The 21,448-nt window shown below is 24.3% G+C and overlaps 1 protein-coding gene across 1 annotated transcript in view; it reads left to right on the top strand.

Annotated features, from left to right (window-relative positions):
* The first annotated feature begins 1,171 nt into the window (after positions 1–1,171).
* LOC114119725 (octopamine receptor beta-3R-like) overlaps positions 1,172–21,448 on the top strand; it is a 171,973-nt gene continuing 151,696 nt past the window's right edge. The window contains exon 1 of the mRNA XM_027981404.2: positions 1,172–1,442. The gene's annotated coding sequence lies outside the window, so the exon portion shown is untranslated. The remainder of the gene's footprint in view (positions 1,443–21,448) is intronic.

The following is a 21,448-nucleotide window of genomic DNA, read 5'->3' as shown; positions in this document are numbered from 1 at the left end:
TATTATCTAGCTGACTATTATTCCCGACACTGAGTTATCCGTGTAATTAGTTTCGATTATCATAACGCTATAGTCCCCAGTCTTCGTTGTGTTCGGCTACGGTCGAATTCCCACAGTCAATCAATACACGACGATTTATTGTATAAACAGCAGCTCTCGACAGCAACGACAACGTTTATTTTTTTTTTTTCATCACATATTATTTTTATGTCTGTATGTGAGCGTGTCCATGATTGTTTGTTTATTTTTTCAAAAAATAAATAATCTATAACACCCTACCGACGGTGTAAATTACACATCTATAATACGTACATAATATAATAATATATTATAATGTTATATTCCTATAACCATATCTTACCTAACCATTTTCTATATTTATGATTTTTTTATTTTTTGTTTAGTATTTACAATTCCGTGTATATGTTTAACAATTTATATACTGTACCATGCCGTATTAGCATATTTTTGTAATACAGTTAGAAAAGTTTGTTTTTATTTAAAGCCTTACGAAATATTAAAATATATTATACAATACAACGTGGGTGAGTGTTTAGGTATATCGCAAGCATAAATTAATATTATAATATATTAATGGATTATGTGTCGTCTCTGGAAAACCGTATTCTGTGACACATCGCCATCCGCGTACATCGTTTGGATGGTGTAAAGTCGCAGAGCTTGTTCTTTACTTAAAACCCGTCTAGTTCGGGGTCGTCAGAAAGTGTCTGAGGTATATTCCCCTTCCCCCACACCCTCGATCACCGAGCAATATAACTTTTTCACCCCGTTGACGACGACACGGAGATGCCGTTATTGTTTTCAACACGGACCTCGTCGACCGATTTCATTCATCATCAAGTCTACTCAGCGCGTCGCAAACCTACGACAATACTGGTAGTGGTGTATAATATATTATACTCAGTACTACCCGCCGCAAGCATAATAGGTGTTTGCACTTAAAAACCGGGAAAAAAAGATTGAAAGACGAAAAGGATAGGGAAAAAAACATCAAGGAATAATAATAAAAGCTTACTGTCCGACCGAAAGAAGAACAAAAATAAAATACACAATATATATATATATACGTATAACCGAAAATCCCACGTTTTCAACAGATGGCGCGGGAATCCACCGACAAAGTGCTCGAGCGTCGTTTCGACCTAGGATACGGTCGTTCAGTAACGTTCGGATAACGGTAAATGCCGCAACGGTCGTCGGACAACTACGTTCAATCGTGAGCTCGTTCGTGTCGTTCGGTGATTTATATTTCCGTATACTGTTTTCGTATTTTTTTTTTTTTTTTTTTTTTTATTTCGTTCGACAGCCATTTGACACTATACTATTATAATTTTCGCAAAGTATTATTCAGATCAATCGGCACCACTATCGCGATCTTTGGAACTCGCACGATCACACAGTCACTTTAGATAATTTCACACGTAAGTTACTCGAAATATATCGTACATATACTGGTTATTATCCTGTCCTATCGTATTTAGAATATGTGTTTTAATGATATTATATATTGAGCGTAAATCGTAATGAAGTATAATAATAATAGTTGAAACGCTTGTAACGCCATCAGTGATTTTAAGTTTTGAATCATTCTTGGTGCAGACAAATCCGCGCTTAAAAAATAAATTATTATATAAGTAAATTAAATTTTAAATCCACTTATTTCACGATGATCACGATGATAAATAATACGACAGTATCGCCTTCTTAGAACAGTTTCACTAATTTCAAAATATTGTTGTATTGTGTGATGAACAACAGGACAAATGCAACTAACGCATTATTAAGCACCACACCGGATAAACAGTGCACAATTTTAGAGTTTAAACTTCCCTCTTATCATTAAATTCGGTATAATAATAAATTCCAGGGACGCACGGAAGACAACCATACCGTTTGGAAAGCATAAAATAATAATAAATAATTATGATAACTATGATAATGATGATAATAGGAATACTATTATGCATAATATAGGTATATAATCATGGAACGCCATGCAAACCCTTAACAAGATAATATTTTTAAAACATGGTCATGGTTAATAATTATAATAATTATATTTCCTCGTCCGATAATGTTATTGTTTTATTCGAATATTTCATATGTTTGTTATTATTTTATTTACATACTACCTACTACTGGTTAGTTAAATAATCTAATACAAATAATGATAGAAGTCAACATTTTCTTTAGCTATTTATTGTACTTACATATTATAAAATGTATACTATAAACATTTTATAAGCCGTAACAATTTTACATTTTTTCCAAATATCGTGATTTTCTGCATAACTGTTTGTTTATAATTATTTTTAAGACTGAACAGAGCAAAATATTTATTATTTATATGAGTATTACACTACTACAACACCTGATTCAGAAATTTAATTTCACGTAAGTAAAAATAGTTCTTTGTGTTTTATGTGGTAAATATAAAATATAGTAGGTTTGTTGATTAACGTATCAGGTATTAAAAACTCTGTTTTAATATACAAATAAAAATGAGATCTCATACACACAATTGTCTTAGAAAATAAATACCATAATATTTATAAATTAAAACTTATAGTATTTAATATTTATTAAACTACAAAGCTACAAGCTCCATTTATTTTGTATATTATCTATCATAAATATCATCACACATAAACACAAATTTAAATTCATATTATATTATAATTCTTTTTTTGTTTTTAAGATAAATTTAGGTTAATTTTACTATTCCATGCAGTAAGACGACCACTCTATGATATATTTTTTGACAAAATGAAACTTAATTTTGGTGTATCACAAAAATTCCTAATGAAAACAATTCACTAGTCTGTAATCTTATAAAAAAATCAGATTTGAGTTAAAAATATTTTTAATTATATATATTACATATATATAATGTATGTATGTATAAATATACTAATGTAAAATTTAGATTCATACACACTCAAACTTGTAAAAAAAAATATTGTTTAAAGGGATATTTTTTGTTTATAAATTGCCACAAACCTGAATGTATAATGTATATGTTTAAATATGAATTATAAAAATTAATAGTTAAAATTAATTTTCAATTTACGGTAAAACACGGTTTGAAATACAAAACGTTTAACATGTTTATTTAATCAACAATAGTTAACATTAACACAATTTTTTACACATAGGCTTGTGTTTAAATTTAACATACAAAATATTTAATTTAATAAGAATCAATTCGTTTTTTTTAAAACACCTATTAATAATTAGAAATTATAAAAATGTTAAGAGAAAATATTTAACGTTTTGTCCCATTTAAAAATCATTCATGAAATAATACCTACTATATTTTAATTCAAACAAAGATTTAATATCGTTTTGTATAAAGTCTAAGTTTTTAATTACAACATCATAAACACAATTAACAATAAATCAAACGTTAGTAACAATGTTTATAATATCGAAGTTTTAATGTCTTAAGATACTAATCAAAGATAATTTAATATTTTCATTTATGTATTATACAATATTGTATTTAAAAACAGTTTAAATTATTATTATTCATATTTCATTGGAAATATTTTGGTAAGGTGAAAAACAAAATTATTTATTTCTAACTAAAATGAAGTGTGGTTTTTCTCAGAATATAATTGTTAAAAATAAACGGTATATTGAAACAATTTCATCAACATGTATTATATTGTTCTCAAACAATTTGTATGAGGTAAAATGCAAGTAATACAAATGTATAAAATAAATTAATTAAATTTACATACAAGAAACGTTATTATTGTAATATTTTTAAAAATGAAAATTAACAAATTATGATATTTAAAAAATCAAATGAATAAAAATTAATAATAATTTAGAATACATCAAAATAAAATTGTTTTATAAGTTAAATTTTAGTATACAATAAAATTATGTATATATATTATATACTACTTATTTGACTAGGTCAGTTAATAATACATTTGTTTAATATTTAATTAATTTTAATAATATTGTTGAATATAATTAATGAAGTCTTATATAAAATCATAACTGAGTTGGAAAATATTATTTTGATTTTTTTAAGAATCCATAATAATTGTATTTATTAGTTTTGGGGATGAAAGTCAAAGGTTACTCAGAAGTTATTATTATTTTTTATCTTGTAGAAATGCCACTACCAAATTACTTATTTTGAATAAATATTAGATAGAATAAACCTATTTGTTCAGGGCCCTACATCAAACAACGTTCATCAAAAGTAGCAGTATTTATGGTTGCATATACACATACACACAATTTATCTTTTATGAAAAATATATTTTATTTTATTCTCCGTAAACTGTATTCATTTGAAAGTTAAATACTTAATTTTTTTATTTCTATTATCATTATCTGTTTCAACGAAAATTTAGATAGGTAATTTAAGTTAAAAAACAATTAAACCAATAGAAAATAAATATTACATTGGTATCCAATAGTCGTATTCCTATTATAGTCATAATGTATTAGATTTGTTTTTGTCATTTTACAATTATTTTTAATTAATACATTTATCAGTATAGGTATATGTATTAAGCAAATACAGTATATTAGTATATGTATTAACAAGAATAATTATAACTCAAAAACACAACTCATTTTTAAATACATTTTCTCTCTATATTTAAATATTTATATTATTTATTAAGTGCCGTAATATTGATAATTTAAAATTTAAATAGATCGAATTTTAAAGGTAGCAGACTCGGTTTATTTATTGACAACAAATAAGTTTTGGTTATTTGATGAGTTTTTCAATCAAATAATTTTGGAACAATTTTTTTTAATAATATTGTTTCTTATATACTCGTAAAATGAACGTTGTTTAAAAATTTAAAATACTGCAAAATAAATTACCTTTTTAGATGTTGATTTAAAATATATCAAAAACACACTATTAATGAAATAACTTATGAGCATTATTAGTGAATATACAATGTACACAATACTGAATACATTGAATACATAACAATTAATAACTAGGTGAAGCCAATAAATTTCTTTTGAATATTTTATAATTTTCTTTTTACGTTTTACTTTAATAACCGCATACAGTACAAAATTATAAATCTTAGTATACGTCATTAAAATAATAATTTTTATTTCCGTCGTTTTATTTTTGGTACCTACGTAGTAAACATTGAAAGCCATATAAACTATAAACTGCACATAAAATAAATCTAACATAGTACCGATTCCAGTAATTCATAATATGCTGATGGTGATGTGTGTGTGTATGTGTCTTAGAGTTTATGGGAGCGTGCTCATTGCAGAGTAATGATTATATTGACAAGCTATTTAGATGGAAAATGCCAAAGGCGATTTAGAATGGAGTCTTATATAATATTATTACATTTAAATATCATAATATGCAGTATTCACTTATAAAATGATGAAAACCTCAATATAATTACACCGGATATTATTGAAAAAAGTTTTAAGGCATGAATAGTTGTCAAAATATCTACCTATACATGAAACCAATTTATACGATTAATTTCCGTTATAAGATTTTGTACTTTTGAAGAAAAATAATTTTACTCTTTCTCTAATCGGATGCTCCCGATTCTGCTCAAGTACAGCGATAATGTGTAAATATCTATAAAATTTATAATTGTGTACCTATGAGTATTATATGAATAGGAAATTGTTGTGTCTTTTTTTTTTTTATATACATTTATTACACCTACCATTAAACGAGGGCTTTTAAATTCAACATAAAAACTATAAAAACTAATGACAATGAACTTAATAATATAACGGTTTTAGTAAATTTGTTGGTTAAAACATGTGAGTATATTGGTATAATATTGGTAGTTAATTTAAATAATTATAGTTTACGATGTTTATGTGTACCTATGCGTTTTTTAATCGGTCATCATGCTTTGTCAATTACATTTGTATACATTTTCAACATTAAGAGTAACTTAGAAAAAACACAGCGAAAAATCCGGCAAGATTCGGTTTAACCAAAAAAGTGTTGTAATTATTATCTTTTTTACGAATGCGATGAGTTGTAATTGAATTAAAATTAATAATATACACCACCATTCTGTGGCGAGATGAGCCGCTTCGCTTCGCTTTGTCTCGTTATCCAGACGAGTAGGTACTCAATACTTAGCTGCTATTACATAAAATATCATGTTACCATTTTTTAAAATAAATTTGAGTTCTTTTTTAAATATAATATTATGATATAATACTCGTAATCTTTATAAAATAATACATTAGAAACATTTTTATTTTATTTTTAACAAAGAAAAAAGTCTAGAAGAAGTGATATATAGTTTCAATAATTTTTTTTTAATACATTTTTTTTTTTAAATGTAAGTATATGTTTTTTATATATTTAATTCTGAACATAACGATATTTACCTACATTCAATTTGTAAAATAAGTGTAAATACGTACTCATTAATTGATAATAGACAAAATGCTTCAATATTCAACTTTGAGAATAGTTTCTGGTATTATAGTCGGTACTTAAGGTGGCCAAAAGTGAAAAAATCCTTCAATTTCCAAAAATTATTTTTTTATCAAATCTTTTTGATAGTTAATTACACAAGCTATATGAGATATTTTGAAATTCTAGTTGTCTACATTTCACAGCCAGGATTCGACCATGGTCCGCTACTTACGACTGTTGTATTAAAATAAAATTCAAATTCAAATCATATACTATACATCATCTATATATAAATATATTAGTTTATATATATATATATAATTACAAAATTACCCATATATTGGGAAAAACATGTGATTCAAATGTTAAAATTGTTTTTTCTTTTTTTTATTACCTAAATATTATTTACAAATCCATCTAAAATATAATATTATTTATTTTTTTAATTTTTGAGAAGCATTTGTTTTTTTATGTAAGTATATTAAGTAAAAATTATATTTAAATCAGAAATAACCACTGGCATTTTTTCTGCAAGGTATATCCTACTTACATATGAAAGTTATTTACTATACACCACGGAAATTTGTAAAAAAAAAAAAAAAAGTCCTATCATAATTATAATTATTATATTATTTGTTTAGTAATGAATAACAAAAATATTATAATGTATCTCTAAAATATTATTAATAATATTAAATTAAAGTTTTATTAAAAAGTAATTAGATTTTGGTTTGTTAACAAATAATATTATATTTTATCAAGTTTAATTAATATGAAATGTTAGATTATGTCTTACTATGTCTAACATATAATTTTACAATATTATTTATTCAATAATATTTCAAAACGTCATAAACATAAAATAAACAAGTCTTAATATAAAAAACTTACTTATATAAGGTTCCTAAAACGTCTATCGCTACACACTGAATTCAAAACATGTCAAAAAAATAACGAATAGTATCCGCTAAATAATAGTTAATGAGGTTATGGTATAAGATCTTTAAATAAATAAATAAATTTAAATAAATTCTTAAATTTAAATTATGTAAAATTTGTTAAGATATACAATAAACGCTTTAGAAATCTCACTAAAATACATTCTTAAAAGCATATTAATCAATCATAACTAATAGACGTAAAAATCGTAATTATTTTTGTAGGTACTTCAAAAATAATGGTTTATCCAGGATATCGATTTAAATTGGTTAAGCATAAATGGTAATATAAAAGCAATTTATTTTGGGATTATTATCATAGATGCAATTAGGGGGGATGTAGATACATATATTTTTTAGTGTTTTAAGCTTTTATATATGTTTATTTTAATTGGTATCTCTCTTTGGTGAGATGACAAAAGTTAATATTTCATTGTTTACAACTTTTGATAAAATACAATTTAAGTTCTCAATTGATACTAAAATGCTATTATTTTCATGTTATTTCTATAGTTATACTAAATATCTATTATTTTCTTAATTAGATTTTAGTTAATATACATATAGTTAGTAGAGAGGAATAAATATCATTTGTAAGTTGTATTTTACCAAAAGTTGTAAACAATTCCATAATAAGTTCTGCCATATTACCACAGATTTGTAATATTGTTAGTATATTGGGGGTGCGACTGTGAAAGATCTGTGAATTTCTGATCCATTTATAAAATAAACCATCCCAGAATTAGAGATCTAGTTGTGCATATGATTACTACTACGTTGAAATATATCATAGACAAGGATAACTAATATCAATACTTCTACGTTTTAGCAGATATAGTTTTTTTTTTTATATATATATACTTCTACAAAGTTACTTGTAATTGAATAATAATTTATATTATGCATAAGGAATCAAATTATCAAGATTAAGTTTTTAAAAATTTACTGTAAAATAAAAATATCATTATAAGCTTTTACCTTTATTCCACAAATAACAAAGGTAGGTTTATACAATTTCCATTGAAATTTGAGAATACGTCTTGTGGAAACACATACTCGTACTTTGTGCTACATAAATTATTTAAAATGTATATATTTTCATTTTCGTTTACTATAGTAATTTATAATTTCAGTACTACCTAACATAATTTTAATTTTTAATTTATGATATACGTCATGATTGGCAAGCAATTTATATTATTATCTTATGTAGAATAGAAATATCAAATACTAGAATGTATGGAAATTACTTCTAAACAGCTGTTGTAAAAAAAAAAAACAGTGAATTCGCCTTGCTCTATAATATATTTTGAACTGTATCTTAGGTTATTGTAATTATGAGTGTAAAAGATACATTACATTTGAATACAACAATAAATTATTATTTAGAAAAAACCCATTTTAAGTAGAAATAATATTTTTCAGCTTTTATTTCTAAAAATATTTTATAATTTTTCTTTTATTATTAATAATATAGGAAGAAATTCAAAAATTTTACCATGCTTAAAGCGTAACTAAAATAAAGCATCGTCCAGAAATTAGTAATATAACAGAGAAACTACTACAATTTGGCAATGTAATAATAAAAGATACAAGTACTTTATTCGAACTAGTGAAGTACTTAACAACTATTGTAAAAGCATAATATTGTGACCATATCAAAAAACACAAAACCAAAAACATTTTAGCAGTTTAAAATTATGAATTGATAATATGTAAGTTAAAAGCCTTTACGCAAATAATAGTAATTGCCAATTACAATGGATAATGGAAGGTTATTTAATAAATAGGTAATAACTAATGTAAAGATAAAAATAAGAGTTCAAAAACGGTAATTTAAGACTTAATCATCTAACCTTTATTGAAATAACAATTGAAGAGTAAATAATGTTAGTCAGAGAAAGACGAACGCAAAAATACTGGTATGTTCAAATAAGAATATAATAAAGTAGATGATTTGTATTAAGGTTACTAGATATACTAAAAAATATTGTCAAATTTTCATATTTATGGAACAAGGTCACGCTAGATGTTAAAGACGTCCAAAATATCACATAAATGCATTGAATTGGAAAAGCAGCTTTCAATAATAATAATAATAATAATAATAAAATCATACTGTTAAAATTAAGGAAATTAACTCATGTATCAAAAAGACTCATCAAACGTAGATCTGAGAAGCATACAATTTTATCGATATGAAACTTTGGTTATAAACGTCTATTAAACTAAACTGATAAAAACTATTAGAGCCATGGGATATGAAGTGATTGAGTCTCATTTAAAATATAAGCTAGTATACAAACACCCAACAAAGAAGTACTAAAAATAGTTATTGAAATATATTGATTATGGACTGTATTAAACTCTATTAAGATGAAAAAAAATGGCTGGAAATACACTAAGATAACCAGAAGAGTTACATATCAAACACAAAAAGGCATATCGGAAAGAAATTATCACCAAAGAGATTTACCTTGACATTTATATATTAAGTAATCTGTTAAACAGAGAGGAATTATAAACCAACCTAAGGGTTAAAAATAACTAATTGTTTGCATATTATTAATTATTATAATTTTGTCACTACAATAGAATAGAATATATTATTATTATTTATATAATCAATTACATTGCATAAATGTTTTATTTTTTTATACGATTTTTCAAACATTTTATTGTTTTGATTTAATTACAAGGTGGTTTTATTAAAACTTTAGACTAAACATCAATACAGTTATATAATTAGTTATCCATCATTATTTTACTGAAAAAAGTGTTTACTCGCCTAAACAAAATATTGTATGCACTATAAATAAAAAAGTTCTGTTAGATTAAGATAGGTGTGCAAAAGACGAAAAAAATATATTAAAAATGTAATTTTAATAGTCCATTATTGATACATTCGCGTAAGTATAATTAATGACTTTATTACCACAACTGTTAATATAAATTTATTATCAAGTAACAGACTGACTAATTGAATCTTATTTTAGATTCCCAATGGTACTTTTTCACGTTCTTTCAAAAAAAAAAAAAAAATTAAATTAAGAAAAATCGGAATTGTATACGCAACGCCTGTTTTTGATAAAGTGGATCTGGTCGGTACTTAAATGATTAAAAGTGGAAAATTTCTTCTGCCTTTTAAACAAACCAGTTAAAATTAGAGTATTTTTATTTACACTTATTTTAAATCAAATAAACATTGTTTAAGAGAAAAAATTAAAATTTAATGATATAATTATGTATTTGAAGTATTCGAAAAATATATTTTAGATACAATACAAATCATTTAAAGATGTCGAAAATAAATAGTCGCGTTATATAGGTAGTAATAAATTATAAGTGTATTAAATCCAAATATTTATGAAACTAGATAATCGAACTTATAATAACAATTCTTCTTCAACCAATTTTTGTTACATTGTTTTAATTTAATTTAATAGTATAGACTTGAATTTTATTTTATATTTCATGTCATCATATTATTGTTTAAATAAACAAAGAATTTTCAAAAATAACTTGACTAGTTGTAAGCTATTTACTACAAACATAGCTAATTAATTTTAATTGTTAAATTTATAAAAATAATATAATCTTATACAATAATAAATTATAAATTCAATCTAAAAAACAAATCACTGATAATTATATAATTTAAGTAAGTATAAAGTATTCTTAGAAATAAAGACAAACTTACCGTTTCTGTAAATATGCTAACACCTTAAATTTGTTTACTATATGCAATTTTTATCATTGGATTAAAATTGAATACGCCTAATCATCTGCCTACTCGATAGCGAGGTAAAAAAAAAGCATTTATACAACAGAGCAACTTCATTTGTTTTTATATATAATATACTATATGGATGGAAATGTATACTTTATAACACTAATATTTTGAAAATTAATTTTAAAAATTACAGTTTTCTTAGGACAGTATATCTCTTTAAATTTATAATTTTTAAAATAACTGTTAAACTTGATTATTTTATACTAGTCTTTGCAACATTATATATTATCTAGTTATTGGTTTATAACTAAATAATAACACTGTTCGTTTTATAATATTAGTTTGGGTACACGATTTTAATTTAACTATGCCATTCAGAATTTAAAGATTGACAAATCTCATTGAATAATTGTGAATAAAAAGATATTTTTTTTATTTAAGCTTGTTATCAGGTGAATTTTTAATTACGAATACATGGTTGCATATTATTGTTTGTTATTTAAGACTTATTTAGTATTCATATGAATCAATGAATTTATACGGATAATATTAAATAACATGATATTATCTTAGTACAGAATCTTCAGAATATTCTCATTACTTATGAGTCAAGACTTATAATATTATTAGTAACCATTCCAAAAATAGTTATACGTATTATATTAAAGACTGTAACGTAGTCGGGTACGGCCAGTTAAATATATTATATTCAGGGAAGAAGTTAGTTTCCATTGAATATATTATAACCGTAGCTCGGGAGCACGACAGTTATTGAGGATTGTAATACTGCAAACAAGTATACATCGGTCTAATCATTGTTAATGCATAATTTTATTATTATTTACGGACAAAAACGCGGGGCTGTCTCGAAGTTCATGGGTGTGTGATGGTAATCCCGGAGAACTGGAGTTCCCTTACTTATTGTTATTTGTCCGTATTCTTACAATAATATATGTGTGACAAAGCTTGGAGGATCAAATATTATCTAGTCAGCATAATGTACATACTATGTTTATAAGACATACTACATAAGATAATATTATGTACATACTTCTAATATGGTGTGTATATAATTGTAAATAATGATGTAAATCATTACAAGACTTAAATAGAAAACACCAATACACCTTCTGATAAATTTTAAATTTATATTTTAATTGGTTTATTTATTGAAACAAATTAGTTTTTTAAACTAAAACAATTTAAAAACTTAAGCAATTTACAAAAATCTACAATACAAATGTACACAAATAGGTATTCATTCGACGTTCTTAAACATTTTAAGTTTTTTAGTTTTGGTTAAATTTGTTTGCTTAGTAATTTAAATGTAGTTACTCCACTTTGGCAATTAATACTTTATTTCAATAAATAATATGTTGATACAAAAGATCAATATACTTAAGACGTGCTTGAAAATTGTTGATGATTATACTGTATTTACTTTTAGATCATACGTAAATTTTATGTATGCATGATAGTTAATAGTTAGAAAAATGTATAAGCGAATATTATATTTTTAGATGTTCATTTTTGTTTCTTTTTGAGTAATAATACAATAACCATAGGACATTATTATGGGCTATATATCAACTGTTTAATTGAAAAACTGTATTGGAGAAGGACACTAGATCTAGTTTTAAAGTTAGCATTCTTAGTTCATAAATATTAAAGTAACCAGTAAGAATTATTGTTCACATACGTTTAATTTAAAAGCATAATAAATCATTTATTGTACGTCAACAACATCTAATAAAGTTATATTATGTGCTGTTCTGTAACACATATTACATTGAGATTATATCAAGCTAATCAATTTATTATTGTCTCTGACTTAATATATTTATATATATATTATAAAGAACAATATTTATTTTTACACTTAAATTTAAGAATCGCTCTTATATCTAGTATTAATCTATAAACAATCCGAAATTTTTTTTTTATTTATTTATTTATTTATTATTTTAAAGAGTATAATAATATTATGTTCACCGTATTTTGGTGATTGAATGTCTAACTAATTAAATTAGGAAACTATATATTATTTTATTTAACTTTATATTAATATTCGTTTTTTACTAATATCTAAATGATTATTATATTAATTTGAAAATGTGTTTATCATTAAACAAATTAAGTTAAAACGATTAAATTATAAAGTCAGTGAATTTGAAAAATGATAAAACGGGGAATGTTGCGTAATTTTAATTAATTTAATTTCATGTTAAATATTGTTATTTATTGAACTAATATTAAGTAATATTTCATCTTTAACATATCTTTGTTTTATTATTATTGTATCAGGTCATGAATGGCCTAACAATGATGCAATGTTTTTTATGCTAAAAACAAATAATCATATAATTCAAACCCATAATTCCTTTTGACTGCACAGCTATAATACCGTAACCAAAATTATAATTTCTGTTTATTGTACACCATAAATAATAGAAATTTAAAAATATATGCGGAACTATAATATGTATATATTATCTACTAAGACAGAATTCTTGTTTCTTTAAAATACCAATTAGATAAAAAATATTGTAAAAACTAACCCTAAATAGTGAGAGCAAATATTTAATTTTTTTCAAATCAGAACGTCAAACACAAATAAAAAAGTATAGTAAATTACAAAAAAACTAAGATGAAAAACATAATTGAGACTTTGACACTAATAATTACATTTTTAGTATTGTTTTTTTTGTATCTGCAAAAATAATTTAATTGTTTATTATTATTTAAGACCATTTTATTACTCATTAGCACTTTTTTTACTAACTAAATTAATTTCGTATACTTTTATTAGTCACTAACCAATTATAACTTATAAATTAAAAACTATTTATTATAATAAAATTTTAATTTATATATAAAAGTGTAATATCTGTAAATATTACGTCTTTGATGTATCTTTAAAAAATATTTATTTATTATTTGAATTTTCATATGAAAATATAAAAAAAATAATTTATTTATCTGTGAATGAATAAATCTAGTAATAAAAATATAGCAAAATACTGTCAATTTAGGTAAATTGTAGGTGATAAAGTAAAAAGTACAGTTTTTTTTTAGATAAAAAGTTCATTTCTTGGCAAAAATGCTGAGTTTTAGTTACTATAATATATAATTAATAAATTATAATTATTTATTTTATGATTTCATAAATATGCATACTATTTCCTATTGTTTACCAAATAATTGTATTTTCAGTTTAAAAATAAATAGTTTAGAATGTAGGTATCTATCATCATCGTATAGTATTATGTTACTTTTTTAACTGTTGGCAATGGTCTTCAGTAAATTCAGTAAATTTTGTTTTTTCTCGTTGCATTTAAAAATATTCAATAGTTAATTATACGAGCTATCAAAGTAAACATATTTCTCCTGACGGAGTTATTAATATTATGATAATATACAAGTAAAACATCAAAGATAACATTTTGCTAAGAAAAACAATTTAAAAACTCAGTCTAAAATTTATAAAGTACCTATAAAATGTTGTAAGTACCTACCTAGTACAATATTATATTTTCTGCATTCTGAGCTTAATCGTGCATACATGCATATCCGGATCGCATTTAATAAACAAATGAAAATGATTATTTCAGATAAAACAATTAGTACGCTGTCCACGCGAGTACGTTGTATTAAATCGAATTTACAAGTTACAAAATATTCACCGTAAGTAGTGAATTAAACAGCACTTAAATCATTGTTGTTGTATACTTGTATTATATCATTATGACGCTATTTCGATAAAATAAAATAAATTTGTAATGTCTCATTTTCTGTGTGAAACATAGATACCTAATTTATTAAAGCATGCAGCGTGGTGACATAATACGATACTCGTTGATGTGATATAATATTGTATAGTACCCTCTACTTTGTACCGATATAATTGGATCACATAAAAGTTAGGTTTCGCCCCGATCATATTTCATAATAATTGTAATGTATTCATAATAACCGAATGATTTAGTTAACCCTGTACGAATATTTTAACATTGTTTTATTATTATCATAGTAGAGTGATGTCAACTTTAAGGTAAATATTGACAGTCAATAAACTATCTTAAAATAATGGTTAAAAAATGAAAATAAGTTTATAACCTAATATTATGTGTATTATGATATACAATGCGTCTATGTTCGCACAACTTAAGAATACCTCCACTACGCACAACATTATATGATTTATAGTACTGCATCGTCTTATTAACCGATGGGCTTGATCATATAACACGTAGTACCAAGTTTAGTTGTTTGTTTTTTTTTATTTTTACAAAATACAATTAAAATTGGTAGTATCTGATTTAATGCTTATCATTCTTATTTTTTTTTTTAAGTCTTTATAATTAATCTTGTTTGTCTTGTTTACCATTTTATTATAATAGACATTATAATAACACAAAGTTATAGATTGAAACATTTTTCTAAAACGTGATGACAGACACAAAAAGCACACTCACGTCGTTGTAAAATAAAAACACTCATTAATACTCTCAGAATTTAAAGAAATTCATAAAATACTATTTTATAGTTAATAAAACGATGTATAGCTTCATTCAATAGTTAAAAAATTTTAAATAATACAAAAATACTTAAAACTACTAATAACTTAATTTTTTTTTCTTTTAGCTACTGATAACAATATCATTTATATACATCAAAATAATATAATTTATTACAAGACTTTAACTTTCTATTTAGAGAAATGAATTAAATTATAACATACAATCTATAGCAACTAACTACAAGTTTAATGGTAAGTAAAATTTATCATCTGACATAATTATTTATGTTTTTTTTTCTCCTATATTTTTAGTTTTATTTAAATTAACGTTGACATGATTTTACTTTAAGTCAACCAAACAAAATAACAAAACACAGATATAAATAATACATTTTTTTTCTCAATGAAAAAATATTTATACACATTAATAATGCATTCCCAAATTATCACCAATGTTTGAGTGTCTAGATTTTATAATTTATAGAATCACAAATAATTTCGAGGAATTCTTAAATGACATCCTGTGTTAGTGTGTTATAAAAAATTACAATGAATAATTTATTGTAGTTAAATAAAACAATAATAAAAGATAAAAAAAAAATTCTAAACGTACATTGTGATTTCTAATCAATTAAGATTATGACTATTACATTTTACTCTAAAATTAATTAAGTGAAATTATAATTGGTACATATCTTCACAGGCATAATGATAATTATTTTTATTTTTATAAAATTAACTATTTTTATAATAAAATATTTTAGTAAATAATAAAATCAAAATTAATATAACTATAAGTATAATATTATGTAGAAGTGCAATAATTACAATCATCTTTAACCATAATCATTAATATAGTCTGTAATCGGTAAGATTTCAAAACGATATTGAAGTAAACTAATAATATTATTGAATTTGAGGCTCTACAGAGTCAATAGATTGAACTAACAATTTTAATTCAATGCGGTGAATTTGACCTGATAAAATCATCTATATTGACCCGGTTAGGACGAAAAAAAATTTAACACTTAATTAAATTAGTTTATAAAATAATAAACTTACTCTTTTCTATTTAAAAACATAAAAAAATAAATAAAGAATGATAATAAACAACTTAAATAGAAACGATGTTTAACAAAATATTCAAATAATTAATGTGTACAATCTTTGGTATATTTTATTAAATAAATTACGTCCAATCTGTCAAATCCGGAGATGCATAAAAATGTAGAACTTCTAGTATTCATAATATTATTATTATCATTATTATTTATATCATCAGTTATTCAATTCAATCGACATAACTTTGGCAGCGGGTATAATGCTATTTCAATAGCAAATGTTTATGGCAATACATTAAACGCAACACTCATCTGAATCGTATACATATTATTATTGTAATGAACCGTTTGAATAAAATCCACATTAAACCATTAATGGTTTTACTATCATGTTTTACATTCAGCAATCAATCAAGAAACCATCGAATACATGGCAATTTAACACTTAAATAGTATCTAGAAATATCATCCATTACGCTTTTACAGAATTTTTACATGCCTACCTACATATAATTTGAATTTTTTTTTTGTTAAACTCAAGCAGTAGTGAATTCAAGGAAAAAGATACAGTCATAAAATATTACCAAAGGCCTAATAAAATAATTACTCAGAATTGGAAAAATATTATCTTTTTTTGTATAACTATATTTTAAAATTTTTATAAATATTAACTAGGTACGAATGAATGGGTGGTTAGAAAACAATATTTAAAAACAATAATAATTGATTGATACTACTTTTGTTTATAAGTTTTATAATACTATTCTGTCGTTGTGGTAAATTATCTATCAAGTATTATAATATTTACAATTATATACGTTATTTATTATAGAAATGTACACATTATACATCTAGATAGTTAACATGCGGAAAAGTGCTTGAAATATAAGTATTAAGTATGTTATTATCACTGATTATCCGTTTCATTTTTAATAATATAGTTGAAACGAAATTGAAAATTGTGAAGTGGTCGAATCCGGAGACGGGAAAAACAGCCCAGTCAATGTTATCCATTAAACCACTATAAACACAAAGTGTAGGTATAATGATAGATCATAATGCAGTATACGATTGATCCAATATCAAGTTCAAGTACAATAGTAGGTACATTATAATATGGTTTAAACCTGGCAGAACAATATTGAATTTGTATTTTATTATAAGGACAGTAATTGCAGCGTGCACCAGAAAACGACATATATGTATAATACCGGTGAATAATAATAATTATAGTAGTATCAATGTTTAATTTAAACATAGATTTTTTTTTATATATTATATATAATATTATCGATATTATGATTTGATTCTAGTCACTTAACCTGTAGTATAAATGCCTTCGAGTTAACAGACGATAAGCGTACATTGCAAAATATGGAAGCTTCAAAAATAGATAAAGTAGGTATAAATCATCGTATTTATAAAATTAAATTATCTTCGGTGGTCGGTACCAACCGTTCTAATACGCAATACGCAAAAAACGATCGTGAACGCTTACATATTCTATAAACCATTCTATCTTTTGATCCGGATAATTCAGCACGACACGATGGCTACGTTTGCGTACACTCAAACGCGGAAATGCGTATCGCATCTTAAAATAGTTTTCTGTGAAAACTAGGTCGTCTTATCTTTGTTTTGTTCTTTGACGCAATATAATTCTGGTCGACATTTCCACTTCGGATTCTTTTGCTGTGTACACAATATACGCCTAGAAATCTGATCCTCAACTTCCGTCTTATTTTTTTTTTTTATCATTATTATTATTATTTTACCATCGAGTCAAAGAAACAGTTTATACCGATATGGAATGGACTGGTATAAAAGGCGATAATTTTATTCAGTAAGTGCAGACGCATTGCCTATTATTGTACAAAAAGATTATTTTTCGTAAATAAATTATGTATATGAAATTTTTGTCGCTAAAACTAATGTAAGTACTCATAAAATATAATTCATAGATTGCAGTAGTTGGCTAAACATGATATTATCGTAGATATTATCTATTCACGTTTCATATAATATTATTATTGCCTTTATAGTCAAAATTTCAAATTTCAATTTTTTCATTTTAGATAATGACGTGCAGCCAATGGTTATTACAAATATAAAACGAATAATAGTTAACAAAAACCATTATATTGTATATAATTTTTTTTTTTTTTTGACGTAAATTCACCCCAGATTTTCGGTGACTGACTTCAAATAAGTACGTCTCTTGCATATAGTCACGGTATTATTCCTCCATAGTGGTTTGGGTACAATATATCGCAGATTTTGAGTAGATATAGATATTCTCACCAAACAAAAATATATACATTTTAAGCATTTCCATCTATATACAGTTGTCAAGGTTAAAATGTACTGATATAATATTTAGTAACAAAAAGAAATACGTATTTACGGATTGAAAGAAGTCGGATCAATGCTAGATGACGATTGACATCGTTGTATTTTATTTCTTTTTTAAGCCTTAAATTTACGGAAAATCATATTTTATAATTTTTAAATGATTTCAAAAAACTATACGTATATTGCACACGCACACTTTTGTTTTTGAAAAATATATCTTTGATGTAACATCGTGTTTAAAAAATATAATAGTACAAACAATTAGGAAAAAAGAGATGTATTTTGTTTTATACGATTGCTACGTATTTATTATTTAGTTATGCACTCATAATATACTTAAATAGAATTCAATTTATAAATTCTTCTACGACTTTAACACATTTTACTAAGTCCAGTGTACAATTTTAACCTCTGATAATAATATTATTACGATATACATTATTCGTCTGTTTTTTTTTCACGGACCTATGTTTCTAATGAAATTTGTCCACAATTTTGCGATAGTTGATGTTGTATTGTAAGATAGTCAGATAAATTTAAATTTAAACAGGCTCCGTTGTTTTACAAATAAAATCAATCATTTTATTTGCGGGTTTAGCAGATTACACATATTAGCCATACTTACCAAATGAACACTACAATTTTAAGTAATCAAATAATCAAATCATTTGGGCTGTCGAAACTTTAGACGGTTTTCAACAAAAGTAGGTACCCTCCTAACTGCCATAGTGCATCAACACGTTAAACTGTTCAACCGTTTCCGCCTACACAGTACGTTCTGCTGACGTCTACAAAATATATAGATAATTTTAATACATGTTATACTTATTGATGATTAACGCCGTTTCGTTGTTACTTTTTTTTGTTTCGAATTTGTTTTAGAGCTTGAGAATATTCTACCATACAAATCTCCAACACAATAATGATTAACAAACAAACAACAAACAACAACAATAATAATATTATCATATAACTATATATTATTTACTCGCTTTATTTAGATTTATAAACACCGGTAATGACGACCCTTTTGCCAGCAGTGATTCGTAGCGTATATTCGTATATATATAGGATCAATAAATGTAGGTACAACATTTCCTTCGAATGCAAATATACGTACAACCCTTTTAAATTAATATACAAACTAATTATACATTCGTATAAAAATCGGGACAATGCGTCTCGCGTATTACTGAGATAGTCGCATTATTATACGATTAATCGTATTGAATTACTTGAATTAATTTTATGATGAACCAAAACGCTTAATGAGTCGACGAGTTTTGATAAAATTCTGCATGGAATCTGTATAAATACCAATTAAATATATATACTACATTACTAGATGTTATAACTGCGTAAGCTATGTGATTACATATATACAAGACATTTGAACTTCAGTTGTTTGATTTAAATTTAATTTAAATATAGTATTATAAGATCACTTGTCGAGTTTTATAAGTATCCCTTATATGAAAAAAATATTCTTATAATTACCTACCACAAAGTACAAACTACTTAAGAAAAAATAAAGTAACATAAATAAATAAATAATTTTTACAAGACGCCAAAACAACAAATATACCATATTATACGTACATAGATACGAATTTATAAAAATATTCAATTTTTGATTTTTTTCTTACTATCACATGATTAATTAATAATTTAAAGTCATTTATTCTAATTAAAAATTTAACCCAATTTATACACAAGATTTTAAACTAAAATTTTGTGGCATATAACATTTTTAATTATTTATTGCATTATAATTGTATAAATAAATATGAGTAGTAGATAATGATAAGTTCGAAAAAAAATCAACATTATTATTAATTACATTCAGTATTTTTTTTTTAATCATTTATTGATATTTGATTCTATATTGAAAGTTTTAAGTTCAAACGAATTAATTAATTAATGTTTTTCCATTATATGATATTAGTTTGATTTAATATAGTCTTGTAATATTTATCACATTTATTTAAAATGTTTCTCTATATAAATTAGAAAATATGTTTAGAACTATTTTATACATACTGCAATGAATTAAACTGTGGTTTTATTTAAATAATATAAGTATACCACAGGAATCATAACACTTTCCAAGCTATTTCTTCAAACTTAAGACTGAGTATAACAATTTAAATTATCAATAGCACTAAGCAAATTAATGAAAAATGTTAATATTCTAAAATTATACATCACATAACATTTTAAATTTAATTGCTTGTGTATGCAACATATTAGTCACACGTTACTGATAAGTTGAATTTATTATAGCCGTATTATTTTGCTTTACTCAGTGCCTAATTGAAGTGTATAGTCTTGTTATTTATTATTTATTTCACCATAATTAAATCGTAAGAAATGTCAATAAAGAACTCAATACTTATAATGTTTTTGAAGTTAAAAGAA

Source organism: Aphis gossypii, chromosome 1, assembly GCF_020184175.1.
Source record: "Aphis gossypii isolate Hap1 chromosome 1, ASM2018417v2, whole genome shotgun sequence".
NCBI lineage: Eukaryota > Metazoa > Arthropoda > Insecta > Hemiptera > Aphididae > Aphis > Aphis gossypii.
Note: the sequence above shows the minus strand (reverse complement) of the source record. Positions and strands in the feature narration are given on the sequence as shown.